The sequence below is a fragment of the Neophocaena asiaeorientalis genome, unplaced genomic scaffold (assembly GCF_003031525.2).
Source record: "Neophocaena asiaeorientalis asiaeorientalis breed wild unplaced genomic scaffold, Neophocaena_asiaeorientalis_V1.1 scaffold126, whole genome shotgun sequence".
Lineage (NCBI taxonomy): Eukaryota > Metazoa > Chordata > Mammalia > Artiodactyla > Phocoenidae > Neophocaena > Neophocaena asiaeorientalis.
Window position 1 is genome coordinate 465,109 of NW_020174565.1, and position 12,111 is coordinate 477,219.

Genomic DNA, 12,111 nt, shown 5'->3' on the forward strand with positions numbered 1-12,111 from the left:
GCCCGCTGCGGGAGCCCGGCCCGCGCCCCGCCCTGCCCGCTTCCGCCGGGCAAGGATCGGCCCGCCCGGCGCTCCCTCTTTGTGCCCCGAGGTGGGAAAGGGCCGAGCAGGCGGCGACGAGCGCGGACCCTGCGGCTCCGCTGGGAAGGAGCGGGCGTGGGAAGCTGGCTGAAGTTCCGTTTTTCTTACCGCCACGCGCAAGCCCTGGCGCGTTTCTGTATCTGCGATCCGCGGGTGTAGTGAGCCCTGGAGCGGGGACCTTTCCTGGAGGTTCGAGAGCTTTGTCCGGAGTCTCCTCAGACGGCAACATGGAGGCGGTGGGAGCAGCGGCCGCGCCTCCTTCCCGGGGCTCCCGCCACCCGGGCGCGGCAGTGACCTGGGGAAACACCTGTATTCCTAGACTGCAGGAAAGGGCCTCAAATAGTTTCTTTAATGTATTTTACAAAGTGTAATTTTTTGGTTAAAGCCACGTTACTTTTGAAATCACCCACATATAGTCTGAACTTAAAGTTCCCAAAGTTGGTGTTTTAAAACAGTCGCCTAGTATTAAAGGTAATGAACATATGTAATAGTTTCAAGATTTTTTTCATTTTAAAAGATTACACAAAATCGATATGCAGCGCCACAGTCAAACGGGATTTTCAGAGGTTCTTAAAGGAACTGGCAGTGTTCCATCTCTCGATCTGCATTTCTTATGCCTGGCTTCTACATTCAGATGGGTTTTTAAATATGTTTGTTTTGTTTGTTAAAGGAATTGTACATAATTAAGAAATGTATCTGCTTTATAAGGGTTTGCTAGATGGGTTTTGATAAAATGACAGTTATCCTGTTCATATAGGCGTGCATTCACCTTCCAGAGACTTAACACATGTATGTTCACAGAGATTAGATACAAAATCATACTGCTTTCTTATATAATGGTGAAAATAAAAACTACAAGTACATTCTCTGTATTGAAAGCGCTAACTTCCGAAAGATTGCCTTCTCTCTATCCCAGAATTACAATGAAAGAGGGAAAATATTTTTTTTTCCTATATCTCACACAGGAAGAAACATGACTAATGAAATCTAGGGATTTCAGTGAACTCTCACTTGCGTGCTATTTAGGACCTGCGGACCTTTGGCACACCAGTTAATTTTCATGCTTTTTATCCATTTCATTTTGCCTAAGTCATTGAGGTAATTTTCAATTCAAGTTTATTTTGTTAATAAAACTTTTCAAAGATAATTTGTGGTTTCCTTTTTGGCCTCCAGAGTAGCAAAGCAACTAGTTCCCTCATCATGGTACTTCCAGACTAAGGAGATTACAAAACTAGCATAGCACCTAGCTTAGTTTGAGGGTTAAATATAAAATCCTAGAAAAGAAATTGCCTTTGTTCTCAAGTGATATAACAAGCAGGCCAATTCAAGTACATTTACAGAGAAATCAGTATATAATTTTGGCATAATTTTTACTTTATCAATTCAGTATTTTTACTTTATCGAGCAGCGACTGGCTGCTCCTTTGAAAAGTGATTCTAACTAACTGAATAAGCAAAATTCTTGGACACTTCTTTGTATTTTCTGCAATACTTGCACGATATATATTTGAGTATGTTTATTTTTGGTCAAAGAACAGTGGGCATTTTGCGCACTGATGTGTTTGAAGTTGGAAGTATAGATTTTAGTGAAGAATATTAGAAAGCAGCTATGCTGACAGAAGTACTTCTCCAGGACACAGCTCTTTTATAGAAGGTAATAGAAATTGTAGTGCGTACGGGTCAGAGTTCAGTTGTAGATCACAGGATTCACTCTAGCTAGTTAAAGCAGGAAGATATTTATTTCAGGGCATTGTGTTGATTGCATCCGTGTGGCAAGGACTGAGGAAACACTCCATTTTGAGCTGTCAGTGACTTCAGAGCCATCCATCCAGCAGAGCCTAAGTCCTTAGGGAGCTGCTGCCTCTCCTGTGATCAGGAACCAACACTGCCACCCGGCAGTGTGGAAACGGCCATGATCAGGGTGCTACTTTTGCTGCCAGCTCCGGAACCATGCCACATTTGCTAGGATGCATACCAACGAAATGTACCAGGACTCTGCATCTTGGTACCCATGAATCTAGTACGGAATCTACTAGATGAACACTAGAACCCAGAGTAAGATAGCTGCAAAAACCCAGCTCCATCCACATCTATGCTTGCCAGCAAGAACAGCAGACACGTAGCTTCTGCTTCACTTCCTTCTTTCACATCTCATGTAGATGCTGGTTGTTGAACCTAAATCACATTCAGAACGTTAGCTGCTGGGAGTCTGATATGTGGTCTCTAGGTTTCCTCTGAAGTTCAGGGAGATAAACCAGAAGCGAGATGTTGAGTGGCACCCACATAGCTATCACACAGATAGAGCCAACTTTATCAAAATGGGAAATAGAGGTAATATTGTAAATAAAGTCAGAGAACCTTTCCTCACCAAGAGTTCTTTACCTGGGATTTACCGACTCCCAAATGATCCATAGATAGAATTCAGAAGGTCCTTAGACATGGCTGGGAATAAATTACATACCTGTTCTCACTAATGTTTAACTGAAATTTAACATTTCTTTAAATTATGTGTAGGAAAGACACTGCAATAGCATAGCAGTACTTGTGACTTTAGACAATAGAATTCACAGATATTTTCACATAATACTATAGGTTTCTTAAAATACTATTTTTCTCATCATTAATGGACTTTCTGCTACATTTTATTACTTAATGTGTTGATAATGAAGTACATGACATGACTGCATCACAAATTGGTGTGTTTTAAAAAATTCTGATAACTATTTCAATATAATTGAGTTCATTCATAATTCGATGTTTTTTATTTTATAAATTTAAAAACATTATTCTGAGAAGAGGTCCACAGGCTTCAACACTCTGCTAAAGAGGGCACTTGAAGAGATTTTCTGGTGGTTGCCTCAGTTTTGCCTTTGACTAATTAAGCTTGTCCTTCCAAATCAAACTACATTTAAAGATTAAGTGGGAGCAAATTATACTGTGAACGGTTGTGTCTACTCATATGTTAGTTTGTTAGGGCTGCTATAACGAAGTACCAAAACCTGGCTGGCTTAAAACAAATTTATTTTCTCACAGTTCTAGATGCCAGAAGTCTGAAATTAAGGTGTGGGCTGAAACCTACAGGTTTCCTTCCTTGCCTCTTCCTGGGGTTGGGTGGTTGACCTCCAATCTCTAGGATTCCTTGCCTTGTCGGTACACACTCCAGTCCTCTGTCTTCACGTGGCATTCTTCCTGTCTCTTCATATCGACTTCCCTCTGTGCATGTCTGAGTCTGTGTCCAGATTTCCCTTTTTCATAAAAACACTGGTCCTGTTGGATCAGGGCTCACACTAATGACATCAAACTTGGTTAAATCTGCAAAGACCCTGTTTCCAAGTAAGGTCACATTCGGAGGTACTGGGGGTTAGGACTTCAATATATCTTCTTTTGAGAGACACAATTCAACCCATAACAAGTAGGTTCAACTATCTATAAATTATCAACAACTTTGGAGTTATGCTTAAGGTTCTAATATGCAAGTGGATAACAGATTTTAGAATAAACTCAAGTATAAGTGAGATGGTAAATATTGAAACTTATAAGAATAATCAGTTATATTCAGGGATTTTAGAAATGTATGATTTCACATTTGTTTTTGTTTCTAAAAAATTACTAGGTAATGGGGAAATGGCAACTCTTAACAGAAGTTTCTTTAATTATAAACTTAGCGGAAAGTACTTTACAAAAAGACATGAGCATTAATTTCATTTACATTCTCCCTGATCATTAGAAATACCTGATGAGCTAAATTAAAATCTCCAAGGTTAAAGTCCAGAAATGTATATCGATAGAAACTTCCCAGTTAATCTAATAATTAGATAGGTGTGAGAGAATTACCAATCTAAATTTTGCAAAATAGTTTATTCATGAATGAAGCATACAAATATTTATATGGAAAAGAAATTACACACTGAATAGGGGTTCATATTTTTAAAACCGCCAAATTGCAGTAAAAGTCAGAAAGCTTAATTGAAATTATAAATGAGCTTTAGATCAATTTTAGCATTTCTCAATCACAGCTTTTTTTCTGTCTTTCATTGTGCCACAGATTTTAATAGCTGATAACACTTTTCAAGCATACAGTCCACATATGATGAAAGATTGTTTTCTCAGTTAAGTTTATCTTAAAGTTTCAGATGTATACCACATATGACATTGCACTCTTTTTGTTTACTTCTAATTATTTTAAAATTTACTGAGATTTTTATCATATGCAAAGCTTGATGATTAGGGTGAAGGAAGCTGGAACACCAGGATTTGTACCATAGTCTAATGGTAAGATGAATGATGCCCACAAGAAAATAAACTAGGTAGGAACTAACCCCATATGACCACTATTTAGTGATTCCCTGCTCAATTCTAAACCGTGTGCTAGACATTGGGAGACCAGTAAAAAGTCAGATGGGTTCTGCCCTCATGGTGCTTACAGTCTAGTAAACAATTAAATGGCTAAATTCCAAATGGGTGATGGTAAGAAGAGTAATGATAAAAGAACATACAGTGCCATGGAGCCTACAGAAGGAGCTCCAGCACTGAGCATCCCAGCTAAGACCTGAGAATAATTATAAATTAATGAGATGATATGAAGAGAAAGAGGGGGAAGAATGTTCCAGGTAGAGAGAAGAGCATATGCAAAGGCCTGAAGACAAGGATGCATGGTTCCTTGAAAAAACAGAAAGAGTCCATGTAGCTGGAACACAGTATGCAGAGCAGAACGACATGCTGAAAGATGTCTGCAGCCTTCTTGATACCAAGGGAAGCCACAGAAGGCTTAATTGACAAGTGAGTGCTTTTAGGGAGGTGTTCAAATCATAAAGAAAATGAAAAGATGAATGTTAGTTGAGTTGGTCAGGAAGGGGTGGAGAAAGAAGAGATGGTAGTCGACTGGGTACAATTTTGCCTCATTATTAAAAAAAAAAAAAAACAACTTCCAGAATTTGGGATGCTGTGATCAAAGACGGCAGAAAAGCCCAGACAGTCCTGTGGAGGGAGGGTGCAGCCTGGCAGGAGGGTTGGTTTGGGAACAAGGGTTCTCAAGAAAATGTCAGGGCTGGGGGTGGGGGTGGGGGTAAGGATGAAAATGTCGGGGCTGGGGGTGGGGGTGGGGGTGAGGATGTGAAAGGGGCGTTTTGATTGTCACAAGGTGCAGGATGCTACTGGCATTTAGTACTCCAAATGCAGCGTGGCTAAACCTCCAGCAACGAACAGAACCTTCAAGAAAAAATTGGCCACTCAGGAAGACTTTTCCTATCAGAAATGCCAATAGCTCCCCCGCAGAGAAATGGCAATAGGCAAATAGTGAGAGATTCTAATCAGGGATTCATCTTACTTACCTCTATCTTTTTAAAATGCAAATATCCTCTCAGTTGCTTAAGCCTTGATACATTCATTTATTCAGCAAGTATTATTGAGCACCTACTCTGTGCCAAACACTTTTCTAGGTCTAACCTCAAAATCGCACCTTCATGGGAATTCCTTTCATCAGCCTAGCAGGTGCTGCCTGGCTGAGGGAATGAGAAGGCAGATTTGGGCGGAGACGAGAAGAAAGAGGTCCCATTTCCCCTATTCTAAAATACCTCCATCCCACTACTCTTTCAAGTTCCCTACGATACAAACTAAAAATACACAAATAAGTGGCCCATAAACTCCCTCATGTTGGAGATCCACTCTCCTTACACCCCAAAAATGCTAACTGGGAAATGGGGCAGGGCGCCTAGCCCAATCGTCATTCTTTTTCTAACACTGTGGATCGGCTCTTCTTTCAAGTATCTCCTTCCTTTGCTTCCATAGTACTCTGCTGGGGGTCCTTTCACCTCCGGGAGGCTGCGGTGGTTTTCCCATCCGGCACCGGAGGATATGCTGTACTCAGATCACCAGGAGGCCCAGGAGGTACATGGGGGAGGCGGAGCGTGGCCGGTAACAGCGGTGGCTGAGGGGCGCGCCCCTGGGACCGCGCGGTAAGCCCTGCCCCTTGAGCCGCAGCGCCCTACTCTCGAGCCTGCTGCCTCCTCCCTACGCAGAGCGTTTCCTCAGGATTCTATCTTAGCATTTCTACAGTTCGTGCTCTGAGAATGCATCCTTCTTACTACTCAATCTCTGATCCCTTCCCCTATCCTCCACACGCAGGGCACTGCCAAGCGCTAACGTCGTCCCCGTAAAGACTGTTGCTTCCACCCACCCATCCCGGTGCCATTACCCTATTACGGGCCCTCATCACATCTGCTCTGGCTTATTTAACCTTCAAACTGTCTCCTGCCTCTCGCCGTGGAGCACTGCCAAAACAATCTCTCCGAAGCTCTGGGGGCATAGTATCCCTCATCAGAAGCTGATCCTTATAGGATCAGTGAAGATCCTTAGCACAACTTTTTGTCCTTATTTTCTACTCACTACCGACACACGGTCTAGGTGTCAAATTGCACGCCTTCCTGTTCTTTGCCCTCCCTCTGCAAGTTCTGGCCGGTGCGGTCTTTAAAGCAGATCATTTCCTTCCGCCTCCCATCTGCTCCCACACCTAAACCTCTCCGGATTTCTCTAGAAGGAGGTCATTTCTGCCTTTTCTGAGCTCCCCAGAACTGCTTTTGCAACTGCCGTGCACACAATGAATTTCTTCTACCTCTGTTATAGTAATTTATGTACACTTTATCTCTCCTGCTAAACTTCTTTAGAACAGGATCTATGTACCATTTATCTATACTAGCTCAATGCCTTGGACACAGAAGAATCCTTTAAAAACCTAAACGCTAATGTATCTTTCTATGTGTGGAAAAAGGTGGAATAATAATCTGGATTTCATTTGTTTAGAAGAAACGTTTAACGCTCAGATAGTGTGGTTGGTAAGTTTTTGTTTGACCTTTAACACATTCTGCAATTACTAGATGTGCTCTCGCTATATGCCAAACAGCCTTCTAGGTGCTTGTGAGCTGTCCCACTATCATGAAGCCTACAGTGGGGGAGAGGAGAATGTAGAGAAACTAATTTGACATTTTTTGAGTACCCACTGTGTGCGAGTAACTGGATTTACTGAATGTTATTAATGGATGAATCTGAGTAGAACCCAAGTCCCCCGACACCAAATGCCTCTCTGTCAATCCAAAGGCATCACTGTGACCTCCTTTACAAGCAGTTTTCTATAGTTAGTCATACGTAAGGCCTGAACTTCTGGAACTAGATAATTGGTTCAGTTTCATTACAAGATAGAATCATCCTAGAAAGGAAAAAAAAAAGAAATGTAAATTGAAATTTGCCTAATTGCACAGTCATGCAGAAGTATTCCACACAACCTTCTAAAACCATTGATTTCTCACTGTTCAGTTTTGCCAGTCCACTTATTTGAAGCCAATTGAAAATGCCTGTTTTCCACTTTGGACCTTGGAGTCAATTGTTGGTCAGTTTCTGGTAGTTCCTGCAGTTTGACTTACTGACAGGACAGTGCCATCTAGTGATGAAAAAGGACAATTTGAAGTTCTTGGTCTTAAGCTTCTTGGGGGGGCGGGGGAAGAAATCTGGTTTTCTTCATTCTATTTTTTAGTGTAATTTTCAGAAATATATTGCAGCAAAAGGGTGGAAACAGCCCATCATTTTTGTTTAAGAAATTATGTATTATGTAGATGTATCTGAAAAGATGTATTTTACAGATTTGCTTGTATTTTGCCTGATTCCAAAAGCATTTGTAGCAATTATAGAAAACACCAATAAAATGGTAAAGTATTTCAAAAATGATAAATGCTCAGGATCAGTAAATCTTCAGCTAGAAGAAGAGGTATGAACACTGTTTAAAGCAATTTTATTGTAGTTGATTACTACTTGTAAAGTGGAAAATCTTCTTGCGATGGTAATCACTCAGTTGCTGAATTTCCTTATTTGGAATGTATCGTTTCACACATCTCCGTAATTAAGGGCTAATTCTCCAGTCTATGAGTTATGCAGGCTCTCCTTCCCTTTCCTTTGCTACTCTGTGATTTTACACAATTGTTTTCAAAAGTGGGGTCTCAGGACCAGCAGCATCAGCATTACCCGGAAGCTTGTTAGAAATACAGATTTTTATACCCCACCCCAGCCCTACTGAATCAGAAACTCAGAAGTCTTGTGTTTCAGCAGGACGATTCACGTGCCACTCAAGTTTGAGAACCACTGTTTATTAACATCCCTATTAGACAATAATTGGGAATTGAAAAAGAAGATTAAATATGAAAAAGCCTACTTTTAGCTATTTATTAGCAACTCTGATTTTTTTTTAATGTTTTAGGGGCCAAGGAAATTGACTAAATAAAATAATGTTGACTTTTTTGGGTCTTCTGTTTATTTGTCTATGCCAAGTTAAAAATAGGAGCTGTCCATGACTACACAAAAGGCAACTTGAAAGGACAGTTCACAACATGCTCTAACAACTCAAGTGTAGCACAGCATTGCTAACTCAAGCATTTTAAAATTCTTGGCACCAATAAATGTTTCAAAGGAAAATATCTCCCCCTTTAAAGTTAACATCAATATGACTCACCCCAAATTATATTTATTACATTAAGATTAGCCCAAACATCTAAAGAGCAGGCAAAAGATTATGATCAATTTATAGAATTTATGATCAATTATAGAATTTATGTCAGACTTAAAGTATATAATTTTCCTATCTAAAATTCAAATTCAGAGTTGAAAAATTAAAGTTCAAAATATTGCTTTTCTTGGTTGTTGAGTTTTTTTAAACAGCAGCCATGAAAACAAACATATGTTTAAACTAGCTGTTGAGTGAGGCTGCCCTAGGAATTGTACTTATATATGGGTCATTTGTAAGTTGGATTGTTTTCAGTTGGGAATTTCTAAATATGGTATAATGTTTAGCCATAAAATGAGAAATTTTATAGACCACCTCTCCTCCTTCAAAAAAAAAGACCAGAGGAAAATAGTATGATAGGTGAAATTCTAACATAAGTCTAACACCAGGTTTATCAGACCTTCTTGTGGATACAGAGTCTACTGAGGACCAGTTCTGTCTATACAATTAGAAAATTCAGGATATGTAATCAGAGGAAATAAACAAGTGGCATCCATGACCTTTATTTTATCTCGTTTTATTTCCTTTAAATTATTTTAGCCAAAGCTGGAAACACTTTAAGAATGGGTTGGGTGTAAGCCAGGGACCTTAAGAGCAATTTCTGATTCTGCATTCTGTACAATGAAATGGAGAAACAGAATTTGAAAACATTCTGTGTGGTTGGAAGGGTGGGTAGGAAAGGGAAGCAACAGGTTTTTCTGTGATTGTCGGGGGTGGGCATGAGGTTGAAGAGCAGCAGTGGGCATGTGTTAGGTCACCTCTATTTGGGTACCGAAGATCATCCGTTGACCACCCTGCTAAAGTAGGCTAAAGTTCTTTCTGGCTGAATGGAAACAATAAGCCATTATAATGCCTCAAAGTTAAAACAATATTTTAAACTACTTTGTACCCCTCTACATCTCATCTTCAGTAAGTTATCGATTGGTCTGAGATATTAAAGTTTAAGGGGCCACCTAACCTTGGACTCATAGAATCACAAAAGAAAGTTTCAAAATCCTCTACTTCCGGCCGACAGCCTATTAGCCAGGAAGAACTGTCATCACTGACTTGTAAGTCCTCCAGGATTCTGTTTGTTAAACTCATCGAGGTGACTTCAGAGTTGGATGTCTTTTCTAAAGCTGCTGACCTTGGGAATAAAGAGTCATTGATTGATTGTATTTTTTTCAGTGATATTTGACCTTCCCTCATGGCTCTGCCACAAAAAAAAAAAAAATTATTTTCTTTCCAGTTACCAAAAAGGTCAGTTTTTACAGGATGCATGGGATCTAACGGTAGAAAATTTTTTAATTTTTTCTGAACTTCAGTAAATTGGGAAAGCTTTTGAAGGATTTTTCTGGTTCATCTAAAAATACTACTTCTTTGACTACAGAGACTAGAAACTTACGTTTCTTCTTCAGTCTTAAAGGCGTGTCACACATGACATTTTTCTATCACTAAGTTCCTTGTGAGAAAAAAGAATGACAGATTTCATAGTTAGGAGAAACCATAATGGTCACCTTGTCCAGACGTCCTTCCAGTGCTTGAAATCCTTTTACAACATCCCCACGGGACGTCACTCAAACTTACAGAACTAAAAACGTTCTAAGGGAAGTGGGAAGGAGTGGGAATGGAGAACAGAAGACAGAGTGTGTCAGTTACTCCATTTATATTGTCTGCAATATGCTACCAGTTTGGAAATTTACATAAATCCATGGTCCTCCAGAACTTGCATGACCTTCGGGCCCTAGTTATTACAGTAACTTGCAATCAGAGAAACATGGTCTAAGTTAGGGTTTCTCAACCTTGGCACTTTGCATTTAGAGCCAGATAATGCTTTGTTGGGGGAGGGGTGTCCTGTGCATTGTAGGATGTTGAGCAGCTTCTCTGGTCTCTACCCAGTACATGCCAGTAGCACTTACTTCCCCCCGCCCCCAACACACGCACTCTGGTTTGATAAGCAAAAATGTCTCCACACTTTACTAAATATCCCAGGTGACCACAGGATGTCACAGGAAAGGGGTGGGGGAATTTGTGTGCACAAAATCTCCCCCAACTGAGAACTACTGTCCTAAATTAAGAATGTGTGCTGTGAGATACACATTCCTAAAGAAACATCCAAATCATTTACTTTAGGAAGGAATAGTTAAGATCTCAACTATTTCCTTAGTCAAATAAACAAACAGTTCCACAACTGACAAAATGTTGGTACAACTCTCTTGGGTTGTTTGTACCATGAATGTGGAGCAAATATTTCAGTCTATCATGTCTTTATTAAGTGTCTGTGAAAACAGGCTATTGCAATAGATGCTGTAAAATGCAAACAGCAGAACTATTAGGTAGATGCCAAAAACCCTCAGCTTTAAGGTGCACATCAATTTTGGTAACTTTTTAGTGAAGTGTACTGAATTACTGAATTTTCACAAACCGAACATACCGTGTAACCAGCAACGAGATCAAGAAACATAAGCAGCACCCTGACACCGTCTTCACTGGATCCCTCCCCTCTACCACCACCACCTTGACCACGGCGCTCTCATTCCCACCTCCTGGTCTGGCTATTCCTTTTGCAGGGCTCCACCTGGCTTGCTCCCTCACCCCATTCCCGTGTCTATGCAGATGTAACCTCTTCTGAGAGCCTCCCCACAGTCTTAAATCTCTCTACTACCTTGGCCCTGCTTTAATTTTCTTTACAACTTTTATCACACCCTACTTTTGTCTGTCTCCCCAACATGTAAGAATCCAAGAGGACAGGAACATCGCAGGAGCTTGGGAAATTGAAGGCATGGATAAATCCAGATTTCAGAAATTTTAAGATGAGGAAAATGCAAGTCTTAGAAATGAGGAAATACCATCATAATTGTATTCACTGAGTGCCTGCTATGTGCCAGTCATTGCAATAAATACATTTATGTATTATTTCTTCTAATTTGTATAATAACTCTGAACAGTGGTACACGTTAGGCTGCTTTCAAATGTAAGCACCAAAACCCAGCTAAAAGGCTAATTAAAAGGAATGTTTAATATCGCATAACAAATGGTCAGGAGATGGGGTGGCTCCAGATTTGACCAGTTTCGTAACTCAAAGATGTTATGATTTCAGTTTGTCTTCTCTGCCATTTTATTAGCTTTCTACTCATGGTCACAGATGGCCATTGCGATTCCAAATGTCACATCCTTGCTCAGCAGTCTCCAGAAGCAGGTAAAAAGAGAGGCTATGAATATGTTTTTCTTCTTATGAGAGAAAAGTATCTTTTTCCAGATTCTCCTGATAGCTCATTGGCCAAATTCTCTTACACATTGTTACAGACTGAATGTTTGTGTCCCCCGAAAATTCATATGGGATAGTGTTTGAAGATGGGACCTTTGGGAGTTAATTAAGTTTAGATGAACCTTTTGCTACTGAAAAATAATTAAAACACAGCCTCTGGTAACAATAAAGTTAATAAGAAAAGCTCTATCTTTATTCCCTCCCCTTTAAAGTGGCTGAGGAGACTGGAAACAATTTTA